Genomic DNA, 14,524 nt, shown 5'->3' with positions numbered 1-14,524 from the left:
TAAACATAAATAGAAGAGGGGCCTGGGTAGGGACTTTTAAGACCAAGTTGACTCATCAGATATATGTCTCTATCAGTCTTTTGAAACAGGCTATCTTTTTTTTTAAGACTTCAATTTAATTAGAATTCCTTCTCCCATTGAGATAACATCTTCAATTGATTTAATCCTTTCTTCTACATTCCTTGCATCCTGAGAGGTTGTAATGGTTTTCATTTTACATTCTGGTCTTAAAGCATGATAAACAGCTAGTGTCAGTTTTGCCTCCCCCACCAGTGGCTGCAGCAGTGGGGGCAGCGGGAGGTCAGGGAGCTGGCCTCCAGTCATCTGTAATTCTCCACACTCTCATCTCCACGCTTCAGACCCTCTTCCTGCGGTTTGATTCATCCTTTTGTTCTCAGAGATTGGGTGACTCCAGTTAGAATTCTAAAAGCATCTCATAGTTTACAGTTTGTATTTATTATAGTATCCTCTTAAAGTGCAATTCAATTACACTTTTTACTTCATAGGTCCTTACGTATATCTCTCTTTTATTTACTATGAAAAATAGCTGGGAGAGAAAATCGGTTCTATAATTTTCCCTCCTAATTAGTTATTACTAAGTTTGAAAAAAAAAAAGAAATACAATAAAGTCAAGCAACAAAGACTGCAGATATCAAATGTAAATATATTGAACATTGTACTCCATAGAGTAATTCAGCACATATGAAACTATATCAATAAATGAGCCATGTAACAATCAGCATGTCATGAATGTCTTGAAGGACTGACTCTCCAGATTAGGGATGCATTTGGCGGCACCAAGGCCACAAAGGGTTAATTCCTGTAAATGATACTTCAAATTTGATTTCTATTACATCTAATGTGATTATACAACCCCAAATGACTTTAAACTTTTCCATTTTAGTTCATTTCCAAGGGCAAATATTTTCATTGGGATAATTGTAGGATAGTTATCCCTGGGAAGTCATTATGCCAGGAGAAGTTTTGTTTTTTCTTTGTGTAAATATGAACTATTTCACTACTACCATTTTTCTTCTATATCAAATTTTTAAACTAATTTGCTAGCAAAAAGCTAGATATGGCACACAAAGTATAGCATTGTATTAATTTGTTTACTTCAGGAAAAAGAAAGGTAAGCAAAGTGATACAGTCCCACAGTGGTTACAGTGACCTCAGGAAAATGAAACACCGGAATCCAAGCTCTTGCCTCTATTTATCTCTTTAACGAAGCTAGTTGTTAAATAAAATTGAATACACAACTGTATGTTTTATAGTTCTCTCATTTATAATATTTTAATATTTTGTTACACATAAAATACAAACTAGGGAGACAAATGATATCATGTCAATAAGCTAATTATTCTGTTTATTTCTATCTAAAAAAGAGGGTATAGGCTTTTGATCAGGAATCTTAGGTCTAATTTACAAGTAGTATGGAGCTAACCAAGCTATTTAGTCTCCCTAAGCCTCAGATTAATTATCCATAAAATGTCAATATCAATATCTATATCAAAAAGTTATCGTAAGTAACCAATAAGATTAGATAACATTCTGAAAGGCAGTTCAAGACAGTAGTTAAGAGTATAGAACCTGACATCAGCAGATGAGTGGAATAAAAAACTGTGGTACATCTGGACAATGGAATACTATGCTGTAGTAAAAAAGAAGGAATTCTTACCATTTGCAACAGCATGAATGGAACTGGAGAACATTATGCTAAGTGAAATAAGCCAGTCAGAAAAATATAAATACCACATGATCTCACTCATTTGTGGAATATAATGAACAACATAAACTGAGTAACAAAAACAGATCCAGAGACAGAGAAGCATCGATCAGACCATCAAACCTCAGAGGGAAGGTAGGGGAGGGTGGGGGTAAGGGGAAGAGATCAACCAAAGGACTTGTATGCATGCATATAAGCCTAACCAATGGACATAGACACCGGGGGTAGGGGAGTGAGGCCATGAGTGGTGGGAGGTGTGAGGGAGGCAATGGGGAGATAAGGACACATATATAATACCTTAATCAATAAAGAAAAAAAGAAACAGCAAAAAAAATAAAATAAAATGATCAATGAAAAAAGATTTTCACCATTAACTTTTATCATGTTAAGAAAGTATCACCATTTTATGAACGTTAAATTTGTCAAATGCCTTTTTAGCATTTATAGAGATGATTGTCTACTTAATAATAAATAATATTAATAAACATCTAATATATAGACATCCTGGATTTCCTGTAACAAATCTCTTTTGGTCATGATATAGTATTCTTGTAATATGATGCTGGATTCTGTTTATTAATATTTTACTAGTTTTTGCACTAAATGCTCTGTTTTGTACAATAGTTTCTGGGGTTTGGTTTCAAGTAATACTTCACCAAAAGAATCTGGTGATATGACAATTGAGAACTGCTTCAAATATTCCAATTTGGGAAGCAGTGGGGATGGAGAGTCTAAAACAAAACTGGCCATGTGTTGATGCTATGGAGCTGAGTGATGAGTACCTTGGATCTCATATTTTCTCTATTCATATGTTTGAATTTTTCAAAAAAAAAGTATAGAACCTGACTTACTTTACCTCTTTGTTTCTGTTTCTTTATCTGTATAATGGAAATAGTAATAGTTATGGGGTGAGGTGTATATGAAGAGTACCGTAAATCCTTGGGTTAAGTCGGAGATCCGTTCCTATGGCGACACGTAATGTGGTTTTCACCGTAAGTCGGAATCCACCTACATAAGGACCTATGTCACTCACACGGAGCACATACACAGCAGTAATGAAGTGAAACAGTAAAAAAAATTTTTTAATAAATAAATGGAAGATGGCAATGTAACCACAAAACGACGTACGTCGAGTCCGGCGTAACCCGAGGACTGTCTGTACTTGAAATAATGCTGGAGTCCAGTAAGCCTAAGTCTGCTCAAGTGTTCGTATTATTGTTATTATTTCACATGAAAGTACTTAGCATTGACCATGGAACATAGATATGCTGCTTTCCTATTGTGTTGTAATTAACTCCCCCCGCCCCCATGTAATTACTATCACCCAACAGTGTCAGCTACAGAATTTCTTTATAGGAGTTTCTGGGGGTCGGGGAAATGTGGTAGGGATGTTGAAGAGCTGTGAGGTTTGTTTTAAAGCAGTGTTTGTATAGTGGTTTAAATAAGGTGAAGAATATTTATTTTCCATAGAAAACTAGTGGGTAAGGCTACTGCCAGGGCTAACACCTCTTCAAATTGTGAAGCATGCTGATATTCTGAAGTAGCAGAAGGAACTACCGATATAATAAATTCTCAGTAAATCAACCCAGCATTTTCAGCATAACCAGCTGAAAACGTCTGTGGGATAATGTAACCCACTGCACAGCATAAGACAATAATGGGTACCTCAAATGCATGAATTGATTGGGGTTTATTTAGTCCATTAAGCATCCAGATATGTTCTTTCTACCCAAGACATTCTACCTAAGAAATATATAAAAATGACAAGGTCTTCATTTATTAATATCAAGTTTCAAAGTATTTCAATTATAGAAAAATTCATCTCCAATCTAAAACATCCCAATTTCCTTGCATTTGCGTCTGCTTAACGGTTTGAACAGATTCTACCACCACCCGCCCAGTAACACACACACACACACACACACACACACACACACCCCACACACACACCCCACACACACACACCACACACACACACACACCACACACACACACACACACACACCCCATTTCCATTGCCATTTTTCATAAAGTGTAAAGCTCTTTGGGAAATCTTAAAATCTTATTTGGTAATTATTTGCCTGTTCCCTCATTCAACAAAATTTTACAACAAATCATAAAATCATACTAGTCACAAGGGAGGAAAAGCCATAGAGTCTGGCCTAACAGTCTAGTGAGGGAAAAGGCAAGTAAACAACAAATGTTAAGGACAACATACTCACAAACATTTCCTCCACTGCAGAGGCCTATGGCCAACCCAGTAGCAATGAAAACCCCTAGTACTCAGAGTTTTCTCCCCTAATACCATTCCCTATAAAAAGCAAAAGGAGATTCTTGAAGAAATTGCTAATTCCAGATCTGGGGCAGGAACTATGGGGGTGGGCAAAAATAGGCTTACAGTTGTGAGTACACGAAACACACAGTTAAGAAAGCTATTGTATTAATCATAACTGCCGGAAGCCGGTCCATCCTTGCTGCTTGACACAGTCACTGCAGGAAAGAAACATCTGCACAGCATATGTTTCAAGGGACCTGGCATATATAGCATACTGTTCTTAATATGTTTGCTCCCCTTCTTGGCGCTATATGTTTTAACCAAGGTCACCTCTCCGAGAAAGGTTGTTTCCCCAGGTAGGGATTTTTCCCTGAAGTTAGGGAGGGGATAAAACCCCTTAACTAAGTGCCAGGCAGGTAGTTAATCACTTTAACTACAAACAATCACACTTAAGCTACATAATCTTTACTCCCTGGAATGGAGATAAGAAACGCCCTAACCTTTGGAATAGAGATTGATAGGATTGGAATTAACTGGTATAAATACAGATGTAACAAGACAACAGGACACAGAACCTAGACACAGAACCCAGAGACAGAACCCAGAGACACAGAACCTAGACTCAGAACCTAGAGAGAGAGACAGAACCTAGAGACAGGACTTGGCTGGAGATCCTAGACAGAACCTACAGACAGAACCTAGTGAGAGAACCTGGCTGAAGAACCTAGAGACAGAACTTAGGGACAGAACCTAGCAAGAGAGCATGGCAAAAGATCCTGGACAGAACCTGGCTACAGAACTTCACTGGAGAACCTAGACAGAACATGGCAAAAGAACCTGGATAGAACCTGGCTAAAGAACCTGGTGACTGAACCTGGCTGGAGAACCTAGAGAACCTAGCGAGAGAACATGGCACCAGAACTTGGTTGGAGATCCTGACCAGAACTTGGTTGGAGTTCCTAACCAGAACTTCGCTGGAGATCCTGGAGAGAGAACCTCGCTATGCCGATGAACTGAAACCAGTTTCCATGTCATTCATTCTTCGCCGACTCCGTCCACACCTTTGGGGATCCCTGGACCCACTGGGATTGGACCCCAGCACGTAACCTTCTTGACTTTTTTTATATAAACAACTGTAAACCTACTTTTGCCCACCCCTGTGTATAGGATTATTCTGGCTAAGCAGAAAAAGCAATCAACCTGCTTCAGGAGCCCACTTGAATAAGCCCCCCTTTTCCAAATATAGAACAATTGAGCATGAATAAACATAGTATCTGAAATGTATTGGAAGATATGTTTAAATAAAGGCATCCTTGATAATCCTTAAACAAAAATTGGTCATCTCTGCAGCATCCTAGAGTACCAACTCATTAGTTTAAAAACTGATAAAGGGAAAAAATAATAATTGATTCTGAATGTCTTATATGAACTGTATTTCAGAGTAACCAAATATGTGACCAAGGGAAATCTCTCTTTTAAGATGTGTTAAGATAATAAATTAAGAAGAAATAATCAACGGAGGTTAATTGGAGAGTGTAGACAAAACAGTAGTTGCCATAACGGATAATTGTTAAAACTGGGAGGTGGGCACATGAGCATTACACTGTTATGTTATTCAGGCCATTTGTATATGCTGAAGTATTCATGATATGGCGTTAAAGAGGAATAACACATTCTGATTACTTTAGCTTTGGAGTAATCTTCAAGTAATATAGTGCAAGTCCTCCAAATACATTTTCCTTTTTTAGGATTGTGTTGGCTGTTCTTGCTTGGTTTCATATATACTTTAGAAGCAACTAAGCTATTTCTGTAAAACAGATATTTTTTTCCATTGCATTGAACCTGTAGACCAATGTGGGGAGAACTGACATTTTAACATGAACATCTCTCCATTTAATATTGAATCTTTGGTGAGTTTGCTCAGCATTGTTGTATTCTGTTTTGTGCTTTCACAGAGCTCTTGCACATCTTTTGCTATATTTATTCATAATTATTTTGTCCTTTTACTATTTTAAATTGATTTTTTTAAAAATATATTTTATTGATTTTTTACAGAGAGGAAGGGAGAGAGATAGAGAGTTAGAAACATCAATGAGAAAGAAACATCAACCAGCTGCCTCCTGCACATCTCCCGCTGGGGATGCGCCCGCAACCAAGGTACATGCCCTTGACCGGAATCGAACCTGCGACCCTTCAGACCGCAGGCCGACACTCTATCCACTGAGCCAAACCAGTTTCGGCTAAATTGCATTTTTAAATTCTACATTTAATTGCTACAAATATGCAAAACTATAATGGATATTTGTATATTGTACTTGTATATCTGCAACTGTGACTTATCAACTGTGCACTTATTCCTAGCAGTTTCTTTATAGATTCTTTATGATTTTATATATTTACTAGAGGCCCGGTGCACAAAAATTTGTGCACTCAGTGGGGTCCCTCAGCCCGGCCTGTGCCCTTTCACAGTCTGGGATCCCTCAGGGGATGTCCACCTGCTGGCTTAGGCCTGCTCCCCGGGGTATCAGGCCTAAGCGGGCAGTTAGACATCCCTCTGGCAGCCAGGGAATCCTCAGGAGATGTCCACTTGCCAGCGGGGAGCAGGCCTAAACTGCAGTCGGACATCCTTAGTGCTGCTGAGGAGGCGTGAGAGGTTCCCGCCACCACAGCTGTCCTGGCAGCCATCAACCTGGCTTGTGGCTGAGTAGAGCTCCCCCTGTGGAAGCGCACTGACCACCAGGGGGCAGCTCCTGCATTGAGCATCTGCCCTCTGGTGGTCAGTGTGTATCATAGTGACCAGTCATCCCCAGTCCTTCTGCTGTTAGGGTCAGTTTGCATATTACCCTTTTATTATATAGGATAGAGGCCTGGTGCATGGGTGGGGGCCGGCTGGTTTGCCCTGAAGGGTGTCCCAGATCAGGTTGGGGGTCCTGCTGGGGTGCCTGGCCAGCCTGGGTGAGGGGCTGAGGGGCGTTTTCAGGCTGGCCACACCACCTTCAGGGTGGGGGTCCCCAATGGGGTGCCTGGCCAGCCTGGGTGAGGGACTGAGAGCCATTTTCAGGCTTCCCACAGCCCCTTCAGGGTGGGGGGGTTCCGGTGAGGTGCCTGACCAGCCTGGGTGAGGGGCTGATGGCTGTTTTCAGGCTGACCACACCCCCCGGCAACCCAAGCTCCCAGCCTCTTCTTTTTTTCTTTTTTCTTTTTTTCAGGCTGGAAGCAGGTATCTGGGATTTATTTATCTTCTATAATTGAAACTATGTAGAATTGAGCAGAGCCCAGGTCCGGCTGGAAGCAGTTATCTGGGATTTATTTATCTTCTATAATTGAAACTTTGTTAGCCTTGAGCAGAGCCCAGGGCCAGCCACGGCAGGTGGGAAGCTTGGCTTCCTCCATCACCGGGGGGAAACCCAAGCCTCCTGCTCACTCCAGTTCCATGGCTGCTGCCATCTTAGTTGGGTTAATTTGCATACTCACTCCTGATTGGCTGGTGGGTGTAATGGAGTGGCGGAGTGATGGAGTGATGGTTAATTTGCAGGTTTCTTTTTATTATATAGGATGATTCTTTACAATTTTCACACTTTTACATAGAGTACAAATACAGACTGTTTTGCTTTTTCTATTTTTTTTTTTTTTTTTAGAGAGAGGAGGGAAGGAAGAAGAGAGGGAAAGAGAGAAAGGGAGAGAAGGAGAAACACCCATATGAGAGAGAAACATCAAGCAGTTGCCTCCTGCAAGTGCCCTGACTGGGGATCTAACCTGCAACCTGGGTAGGTGTCCTGACCGGCAACTGAACCCACCACCTTTCGGCACATGGGACAACCCTTTAACCATCTGAATCACACTGGCCAACATGTTTTGTTTTTTCCTCACCCCAGGATGTTCTTTTCCATTGTTTTTAGAGAGAGTGTAGGGAGGAAAAGGGAGACAGAGAGAAACATCTATGTGGGAGAGACATATCAATTGGTTGCCTCATACATGCACCCTGACCTGGGGCCTGGGATCCAACCTACAACCCAGGGACAGGCCCTTGACTGGGAATGGAACCTGTGACCCTTCCATAAGCGGGCCGACACTCTAACCACTAGAACACTGGCCAGGCTCCTTCCTAATTTTTATTTCTTTAATTGTTTTGTCTCACCTATTGCAAGTACAGTAATACTGTGGTGGAGCCCACCTGGGCCTGCGTGGCTTAGTGGTTGAGCATCAACCTATGAACCAGGAGGTCACCGTGCGATTCCCAGTCAGGGCACATGCCTGGGTTGTGAGCTCAATCCCCAGTGTGGGTGTGTAGGCAGCTGATCGATGATTCTCTCTTATCATTGATGTTTCTATCTCTCTCTCCCTCTCCCTTCCTCTCTGAAATAAATAGGAATTTTTTTTTTTTTTTTCAAAAAGAGTGCTTCTGGCCAAAACCGGTTTGGCTCAGTGGATAGAGCGTCGGCCTGCGGACTGAGGGGTCCCGGGTTCGATTCCGGTCAAGGGCATGTACCTGGGTTGCGGGCACATCCCCGGTGGGAGATGTGCAGGAGGCAGCTGATCGATGTTTCTCTCTCATCGATGTTTCTAACTCTCTATCTCTCTCCCTTCCTCTCTGTAAAAAATCAATAAAATATATTAAAAAAAAAAAAAGAGTGCTTCTGTAAAAAAACAAGCAAATAAATACATAAGAGTGGTGGAAGCAGGCAGTCTTGCCTTTCCCCAATCTCAGAGGGAAAATATTTAGTCCTTCACCATTAACAATGCTGTTAGCTGTAATTTTTACATAAATCTTGTTAACAGATTGAAGGGATTCTTTTCTGTGATGTTTTAGGGGTTTTGGCAGGGAAGATTTTGTCAGATTTTGGTTTCTGGGATCTGTTAGCCCCATAGAATGAATTAGGTAGTGTTCCCTCCTATATTTTCTAAACATTTTACACTATTTTCTGTAATAATAGTTTTATTTATTTTTTTTAAATATATTTTATTGATTTTTTACAGAGAGGAAGGGCGAGGGATAGAGAGTCAGAAACATCGATAAGCGCGAAACATCGATCAGCTGCCTCCTGCACACCTCCCACTGGAGATGTGCCCGCAACCAAGGTACATGCCCTTGACTGGAATCGAACCTGGGACCCCTCAGTCCACAGGCCGATGCTCTATCCACTGAGCCAAGCCGGTCAGGGCAATAGTTTCATTTTTTAATAAATTTTTGGCAAATTTCACCACAGAAATAATCTGAGCTTGAAGTCTTCTTTATGGAAGATATATTTCTTATAAATTTAATTTATTTAATTTATTTATTATATGTTTATTTAATGAATATAGTTTTATTCTGACTTTCTATTTCCTCCTGTCAGATCTGGTATATTATATTTTTTCTAGAATTTGTCTATTTCATCTAAATTGTTGATTTTATTGAAATAATGCTATTAATAATATTCTCTCACTATTCTTTAACTATCTGAAGCATATAGATTGATACCCATTTTTCAATTATATTTCTCTCCTTTTTTTGTACAGTCTTGCTAGAAGTCTATTAATTTATTAGTCTTATTAGTATTTTCAAAGAAATCACATTTGGCTCTGTTTATTTCTCTATTGTTCATCTGTTTTCTATCTCACTGATTTCTGCTTTTAACTTTGTTATTTCCTTCCTTCTACTTACTTTGCATTTAATATTCTCTTTTTTATTTAATTTCTTAAGGTAAATGCTTAATTAATTTTATGCCTTTTTAATATATTTTTAATACAAAACTATGTATTTCACTATAAGCATTACATCACATAAGTTTTGAGATGGTGAATTGTAATTATAAATGAGTTCAAAATATTTCCTAAATTTTCTTACAATTTCTTCTATATAACCTATTGGTTATCTAAAAAATTCTGCTTAACATTCAAATACCTGTGACATTTCTAGATGCTATTGATTTTTTAATTTAATTTCAGAGGATATCATCTGTAAGAATTCAATCTTTTAAAATGTGTTAAAACATTTTTTAGCCCATTATGTGCTCTATCTATGTGAACAGTCATGGCAATATGAAAAGAATGTGTATTCTGTGGCTGTTCCACCTAACATTCTATAGATGTCTGTTAAGTCAAGTTGGTCACTGATGTTGTTCAAAGCTATATTCTCAACAATTGTTCAATAAAAATATCATATATTTTACAAAAGAATTTTATTCAAATTTGTCATGTGTTTTTACAATCAGTATATTGGTTATCACCAGGATGAATTATTTTCTGTCTCCATGTATGTTTATTTTCTTTTATTTTTTAATTACAGTTGATATACAATATTATATTAGTTTCAGGTATAAAATATAGTGATGAGACACTTATATAACTTACAAAGTGATCACTCCAAGAAATTTAGTACCCATTGGGCACCATATATAGTTATTACAATATTATTGACTGTATTACCTATGCTATATTTTATATCCCCATGACTATTTTTTAACTACCGATTTGTACTTCTTAATCCTTTACCCTTCTTCACCCATCTCACCGATGCCCCTCTCATCTGTCAAATATCAAAATGTTCTCTGTATCTATGAGTTTGTGTCTGCTTTATTTTTGTTTTGTCTTTTAGCTTCCACGTATAAGTGAAATCACATGGTATTTGTCTTTCTCTATCTGACTTACTTCACTCATCACAATACCTTATATGCCCACCTATGTTATTGCAATTGGCAAAATTCAATCTTTTTATATATGAATCATATTCAATTTTATATATGTACCACTTCTTTTTATTCATTCATCCATTGATGGACACGGTTGCTTCTATATCTTGGCTATTGTAAGTAATGCAGCAATGAACATATGGATGCAAATATCCTTTCAAGTTAGGGTTTTGGGTTTCCTCAGATGTATACCCAGAAGTGGAATTGCTGGGTCCTTCTTTGTCTCTTGCTCTAGCCTTTGTTTTAAAGTGGATTTTGTCTGGTATGAGTATTGCTAACCCAGGTTATTTTTTGGGGGGTTCCATTTTCATAATTTTTCCATCCCTTTACAGTCTACAGTATGTGTATCTTTCAATCTGAAGGGAGTCTCTTATAGACAGCATATGTAAGGGCCTTGTTTTATGATCCATTCAGCCCCCCTATGACTTTTGTTTGGAAAATTTAATTCATTTACATTTATAGTGCTTTTTGATAGACATGTAGTTATTCATTTTTTTTATATATTTTTTTCTTCCTTTTAAAGAAGTCTTTTTAACATTTCTTAGAATACTGGTTTTGCAGTGATGAACTCCTGTAGCTTTTTCTTGTCTGGAAACCTCTTTATCTGACCTTCATATCTAAATGATAGCTTTGCTGGGTAGAGTAATCTTGGTTGTAAGTCCTTGCTTTTCATCACTTTGAATTTCTTGCCAATTTCTTCTGTCTTGCAAAGTTTCTGTTGAGAAATCCACTGACAGTTGTATGGGCTTTCCCTTGTAGGTAACTAACTGCTTTTCTCTCACTGTTTTTAAAATTCTTTCTTTGTCTTTAACCTTTTGCATTTTGATTATAATGTTTTGGTGTGGACCTCTTGGGTTCATCTTGTTTGGGACTCCCTGAACTTTCTGAGCTTGTATGTCTACTTCTTTAACCAGATTAGGAAAATTTTCAGTCATCATTTTTTCAACTGTCTTCAATTCCTTACTTTTTCTCTTTTCCTTCTGGTACGCCTATGATGCGAATGTTGGTATGCTTGATGTTGCCCAAGAGGCTCCTTACACTATCCTCATTTTTCTTATTCCTTTTTTCTTTCTGTTATTCTGAATGGGTGTTTTATGCTACTTCATCTTCTAAATCACTGATTTGACTTTTGCTTCATTTATGCTGCTAATTCCCTCTAAAATATTATTCATTTCAGCTATTATGCTCTTCATTTCTGATTTTTAAATGTATTCTATCTCTATTTTTATGTTTCTTATCTCTTTGTTGAAGTTCTTACTGAGAATATTGAGCATTCTTATAATGAAGTGTTTTGAACTCTGTTTCTAGAAGATTGCTTGCCTCCATTTTGTTGTTTTTCTGGCAGGTTTTTGTTTTTCTGTCCTTTTATTTGGAACATGTGTACTTGTCTCCTCATTTGGGCAGCCTTCCTGTGTTTGTTTCTAGGTATTAGAAGAGCTGCTATGTCTGCAGGTTTGTAATGTGGTAGGTGTCTTATGAGGCCCAATGGCTTCCTGGTCATCAAAGCTGGGTGCCGCAGGTGGGTCACTTGTGTGAGTTGTGTGTGCCCTTATGTTGTAGTTGAGCCTTAATTGCTGTTGACATGTCAGTGAGAGGGACTGACCCTCTGGCTTATTGGATGTTAGGACTGGCCATGACCACAGTTAAGGAGTTGTTGTGCAGGGGTTGACCCTATGGAGCAGAACTCATTTTAGTGGGACGCTGGTGCCCACTGAGTCTGCCCTTTATGTGTGTCATTCATGGAGGTGGTTAGGTGGTTCTCTGGTATGGTTTGAAGCTGGTCCAGAGTCATTGTTTGAGTTAATTTGCCATTCTTCAGTACGCTCTCTCTATTTACTTCTGCCCAAGTCATTTGAGATATAGCCCTATTTCAATCCAAATATAATGTTGACACTCACTGTTTCATCCAAAGCATTCATTCATGTAACATTTAAACCCACTATTGTTTATGTAGGTGTATAGTCTTAATTTCTACAATTGAATTGTTGTGTTTATCTAATTACATCAAGACACTTATCATTTTAAGTTCATGAATTATCAAAATTGTTATCTGTGTAAAATTTGTCCCTTTTGGAACAACTTACTAAAGTAATTTCAGGCTAATGTACATTTCTTTAAATAATTACTTGTGTCCAAAATAAAATTACTGAGAAAATATTACATGAGATGAGAAACTTTTCTAGGACCCGACTATAAAGTCTCTCTGTCTTTCTACATACATGTATATAAAACATTTTACCTTTTTCTATGTAAATAAACACAGCAACATCATTAGTTTTTCAAAACTAAGTTACAGACCTTTAGCATACTCAGTTTTCCTTATGTCCCTCTTATTAGTAGGGCATAAATTGCAAGCCAGAATTTTTATCATGAACTAAATACACTGCACATCCAGGTGAATTTTTTAAAAATACTGGATTCAGCTTGTTAACAAGTGGACAGGTCTAATGAAATACACAGACAATTCTCAAACCTCATTTCAGCCATTAATTTCAATCTTGTCCCCTGCTCCTGCTTTGACCAAAATCGCTGACAAGGAGTAAAGTGGGGCTGACTAGGACTTCCTGTCCTGCACACCTCTGGTAGAGGTGCTAATGAACTGTAGAATGGCCACAAGGCAGCTCTCCCAAAGCAGAAACGAGGCAAGAGTCAGGTAATCCTCCAACTGAATGATAAACCACCGATAATGCCAGTTTAATCTCCACTTCCGTCTTCTATCCAGAGGCAGCAACCCTGTCCTTCTACTCATAAATACGGAATAATGAGAAAGGATGGAATTTAACTATTTTGTATTCAATTATGATTATTTTCCATAAAAGATTTAACTTGTGTCTTTTAGCAGGACATGTAGCAAGATACATAGCAATTGTTCATTTATATTTCCAAATAATAGCACAGTAGAATGATCTGCAAACCAAAGACACTTCGTTTCAACTGAAATTGTCTATTGGTTTAACTGAGCTGGCATAGATTTAATATCCTACCAAGCTTGCCTTAATGATTAAAAGAATATGCTGCCTTTAAGCAGTGTTTATTAAATATATACAGCGACTACATTACCAGGATTTATAACAGACATCAACAGATAAAAATTAAAGATTGTAATGTATCCATTCATATTATAGTACTTCAACAAAATTCAGCATAATTATGTAATTTATTAATCATTTGAGAAAATATAGATGTGCTGATAAAGTTGGATTTTATTATTTTAGAGCAAACCCAAGTTCCACACAATTCCATTCACATCCTTGTTAAAGTATTTTTAACCCCAAACTTCAGTTTCCTCTAACAGATCATTACAGACTTCACAAACCCTCATACACACTGCAATGTTTTCTTTCAATGACAAAAAGCTTGTTGAGAATATGAATGACGCCAGGAGTATGAAACCCCCAAAACATCATCACTTGATAAGCTCGTGGAAAAAAAAAGTGAAACTAAGTAGAAACAGGCAAAATATAAAATAAACCAACCAATTTAGTTTCATTACTCAAACTGAGTGAAATGCAAAACATAAACAATGTATTGAGATGCATGTCCTTTGTATTTTAGCAATTCTTAAATTTTTAATGATTCTGGGTTTTGTGGTAGATTGGGAGAAATGTTTTAATGTAAGATTCCTCTGAGCAAGGATGCCTATAACCATGGTAGTGCTTAGAATAGTCCAATTAAAATTTTCGTATTTGATAAGTTTGCATTAGATAAAAAGTACACAATGGAATATGGATCATTATCACTTTGCTTTCCTAGAATCAAAATACTAAATGTTGCATGGCATCAAAATTGCTCCTCCAATCCCTGAAAAAACCCAATTCTTCTGAATATCAGCTAAGTTAATTAAGTTCACAT

The sequence above is a fragment of the Myotis yumanensis genome, unplaced genomic scaffold, assembly GCF_028538775.1.
Source record: "Myotis yumanensis isolate MYYU_CA2020_CCGP unplaced genomic scaffold, mMyoYum1.0.hap1 SCAF_1, whole genome shotgun sequence".
NCBI classification, from domain to species: Eukaryota; Metazoa; Chordata; class Mammalia; order Chiroptera; family Vespertilionidae; genus Myotis; species Myotis yumanensis.
The sequence above is the reverse complement of the archived record's forward strand: the minus strand, read 5'-3'. Positions refer to the sequence as shown.